The sequence below is a fragment of the Mirounga leonina genome, unplaced genomic scaffold (genome assembly GCF_011800145.1).
Source record: "Mirounga leonina isolate KUSES-001 unplaced genomic scaffold, KU_Mleo_1.0 Mir_118, whole genome shotgun sequence".
NCBI lineage: Eukaryota > Metazoa > Chordata > Mammalia > Carnivora > Phocidae > Mirounga > Mirounga leonina.
In genome coordinates, this window is record NW_023270277.1 from 5,647,131 (window position 1) to 5,651,784 (window position 4,654).

A 4,654-nucleotide genomic window follows, 5' to 3' on the forward strand; every position below is an offset into this window, starting at 1 on the left:
TATTTATTTATTTATTTATTTATTTATTTATTTATTTATTTATTTATAATTATTTAATTTATTATATAAATAAATAATACATATTTATTTATTTATTTATAAATAAATAATACATTTCAAATATAACACTAATGTTAAGCGACAGAAACATTTTATAAAATGGAAGACACTTTGGTAAAACATAAAGACATGTCACACAATCCTACTCATCCTTTATGAATACATACATATGGTACAGTATAAATGCACATGAGGAAGGGCACACGACATTTGCATGATGGCGGTGTCCTTCAGGGAGTGGAACAAGGAAGGGGAACAGACTAAAAGGGTGTAAACAGAAGATTTCACAAACATATGACCTTTTACTTCTTGGGAAAAAAAAGGATATGAAGCAAAATGTCAACCTGGTCACCCCTGGACGATAACTACCTGGATGTTCATTTTATTGTTCTCTGTCCTTTTTGGATCACTTGAAATCCTTGGTAATAACAATGTTGTTTTGAAAATTGGCTCTTAGGTGGAGGGTAGACTGGAGAGGGTGAAAAATCCAATGGACTAGTGAGGAGGCTAATTCATGAGCCCAGGCTGGCCATTGTGAAGTCTGGAATAGAGTGATGGTGGCAGGAATGTTTTGCCAATAGACTAGTTATGGAAGGGGGTAAAATAGAGAAGAATACAGGGGATCCTGGGTGGCTCAGTCTGTTAAACGTCTGCCTTCGGCTTAAGTCATGATCTCAGGGTCCTGGGATTGAGCCCCACGTCCAGCTCCCTGCTCAGTGGGGAGTCTGCTTCTCTCTCCTTGCTCCCCCCCCACTCATGCTCTCTCTCTGTCGCTCTCTTGCTCTCTCGCTCACTCTCTCAAATAAATAAAATCTTGAAAAAAAGAAGAAGAATACAGAATGGCTCTTGGGTTTTTGATCTGGTAACAAAACTGATGATGGAGCCATTTACTGAAAGAGGCTTAAGAACAACAACAGGTTTAGGGGAGAAATAGAGAATGTTTTGTGGCTCCGACAGATTTGAAGTCATTATTAACTGTCCAAGTGAGTTGAATGGACAATGTAGGGAGATTGCATGCAGATTCAAACCTGGAGCTCAGAGGTGAGTTCAAGACTGGAAATAGAAATTGGAAGTCATCGAATTAAAGATGGCATTTGAAACCTCAGTGAGATCTTCTGAGAGTACAGATGGAGAAGAGAAGCGGACAAAGGGCCAAGTTTGGGGTGCTCTAAAATTAAGGGGGGAACCTGAGAAGGGGTAGTGAGCTAAATAAACACCCCTGACCAAAGATGACCGCATCCTAATCCCCAGAACCAGTGACTATAGTATCTCACAGAGGAAAAGGGACTTTGCAGATGAGATGAAGGTAAGGATGTTGAGATGGGGAGACGATCTGGGTTGTCTGGGTGAGCCAAATGTACAAAGGTCCTTATCAGATGGAAGCAGAGGCGCTAGAGTCAGAGAGAAATGCAAGAACAGAAGCAGAGTTCAAGCAGGAGAGAAGACGCCATGTTGTTGGCTTTGAAGTTGGAGGAAGCAGTCAGAAGTCAAGCAGTGTGGGTGACCTATACACCCTGGACAAGACAAGGGAGCCGATTCTCCCCAGGGGCCTCCAGAAGAATGCAGCTCCATCCACACCTTGATTTTAGCCCAGAGAGACCCGTGTTGGACTTGTACTCCACAAAACTGTAAGGTCATAAACTCCTGCTGCTTACGCCACTCGGTTTGTGGCAATTTCTCACAGTGGGCAATTAATACAGGGAATGGCGTGTGATGTCTGGGAATCAGCAGCCGGGAGCCCAGGGAGGGTGGTAGGCAGGAGGCTGTTTGCGTGGCACAAGTCCAGTGGTGAGAGCATCCCCAAAAGAAAGGAGGGGGCCCGTGTGTGAAATAACACTGCGAGATACGGTCCAGGGGGAGAAAGAGCTGACCGCTGGGTTTGCTCAGATGAAGGTGGCTGGTGACAAAGTAGCTTCCTAGATCTCCAGCTTTGACTGGAGGGGGTTAAAGAGGGGAGGAGAGGTGAGATGGTGGAGAATAGAGATTGGGTCACTGAGGTTCCTGCAAGGAGCTAGAGGGGCGGCCAGTGTGGCTTGTGTTTTTCCTTCAGCTGAGTCCAAATGCTAATGGAAAGAGCTCAACAGAAACTGAAGGCCGGACCTTGTAGGGGAAGCCCTAATGGGCTGGCGGGAAAATACCCAGGACACACTCCATCCAGGACACTGGCCTTGCAGAGGGCCTGTGGAAGGGAGATGGGCAGCACCCAGGTGGGATGACATGAGTGGGGAGATGGAGCCTCTCCTTGAGCCTCTACCAGCTCAGGGAAACTGGGCTCATTGACTCAGAAGGCAGAGATGGGGAAGGAATGGGTGAAGGCTGGGGGGGAACAAAGAAGTCGTGAAATTGCCCTTGGCGGAGCAAATATGGGATTCAACACCCACCTGTTGTAAAAGCAAGGACTCCACGAGTGTCCATCTCCTCAGCTTCCCTGAGGTCCCAGTCTCCCACGGAATGTTCCCTCGGTGCAGACTCCACAGTGGGAGCATCAGCAGGTCCAAGGCAGAAGGAGAATAAAAGATGGGTTTTCTTTTATGTTCCCTAGCAAAAAAACTTAAAATTGTCCTAAATGTCACACCTGTATTTTGGTGAAAAAGAAAAGAATCCTAAAGGCAAAGCCTGTTTTTAGAACTTTGACAGCAGGAAGGACAGTCCTAAAACATTAATGAGTAACAACAAACTCAAGGTTCTTTGGGGACAATTTGGAGACATTAAAACTTAGTTTTGAGTTTCATAGTTGTTGTTTTTTTTTAAATCAACATGAAGCTTTACCATCAGTGCTATAAAATCTGTTATCATTTCTTAGCCTTTGGAGGTTGTACTTAATTTAAATGTTGAACTATGACACGATTTTCATAAGCCTACACTGCTAACCATATGTTTCTAGAGAAGGCTGTTTGCACTGCCTCCCCCATTTGATGAACTAGTTTATAACTGCAAAAATGTGATTCGTTTATTTATATTTAATCAAAACACACTACAAAAACTTGATAGCTTACTCCTCTAGCTTTGCATCATTGGTGACAGATGAGAAAAAAGTGTTCAGCAACTTAATCTGATTTACCATCATAAATATTCACATCTTACATATTTGTTCCACGAAACAGTCATGTAAGTGGCTTTCATTTACTTGCAGATTTATTGTCTTGACTGTATAATGCAAATCAATTATTGAAACTGTTTAGTAACATACACCCATCCAATAAATAGTGAAGGATTTCTCTCTCTCTGTCTTACAAAGTGAATTAAAATGAACAGGATGGAGCTTTAGAATCCTATAATCCGTCATGCCAATGGTAAAGTGGATATTTCCGTCACATATGCTAAACAAGTTCTCCACATATGCACAGTGAGTGGATGGTAAAATTCCACCATTACCAATATTTTCTTTCTTAAAAAATGTACTTCTAGGGGGGCGCCTGGGTGGCTCAGTTGGTTAAGCGACTGCCTTCGGCTCAGGTCATGATCCTGGAGTCCCGGGATCGAGTCCCGCATCAGGCTCCCTGCTCGGCGGGGAGTCTGCTTCTCCCTCTGACCCTCCTCCCTCTCATGCTCTCTGTCTCTCATTCTCTATCTCACAAATAAAAAAAAAAAAAAAAAAAATGTACTTCTAGGAGTTCTGTTTCCAGGAACATAGCAGGCCCAGTGTTCAGACTAAATCCTGAAAACAGCTAAGAGCTCTGGATATATCTGTTTTTTCATTCTTAAAAGCATCTTTATGAATTACCAAGTCAAAATCTATGGGGGACATTGGAAGTGAGAAACGTAGTAATGAAATCACTTTTGCCCTGAGAGCAAATCTGGTGAACTTTCATCTTTATGGCCTTTTATGAAAAGCCCGGGTCCCATGGCAGGAAACCCTTCCACAGAGCTGGGAGCCCGAAGGACTCCAGCCCCCTGTGAGGGAGAGGGGGGCAGACCCCACACTCAGGCCCACAGAAGACCACCATGGTGCTGGGAGCAGGGCATGCCTTCAAGAATTTGTCATGAAAAATAAGCTTTCTACCCAGATTAACATTAACTAAAACAAAATTCGTAGACTGAAGCTTTTTGGACTTTTTAGGCAAATGCTACCAACAAAACCAGAATAGCTTTATTATTATCACGGGGAAAAAGTAGATTTTAGAGTAAGAACATCGTTAGGGATAAAGGGGGTTACAATATAACAATAAAAGAAAATTTACTGGGGAAGTTTTTTGCCCTAATTTTATTTTTTGTGTTGTTTTGGTTTTGTTTGGGAGAAGCTATTGTTACTCTTACTTATTTTTTTCCCCAAAACCTTATATATTCCATGAGGCCTTTCCAATATCCTAAAGCCCTTGGCTTTGGAACTGAAAAGTCAGCTCGTGTTCCAGAAACAGAGTCATGTTCATGGAAACAGAGTCTGAGACGCAAAGCTGTGGCAAGAGGATTTACTGGGGAGTGTTCTCAGAAGACACATCTTTGAGGAAGGGGAGGGAGGTGGAATTGGACCCCGGAAGAGACAACTCTCAACAAGATTACATCTGGACCTCAGCCATCTGCAGAGAGCTCGGGAGCTGGAGATGTCTTCCCAGGTCTCTCCCCAGCTGAGGCAAGCAGGCCAGGCCTTTGGGCC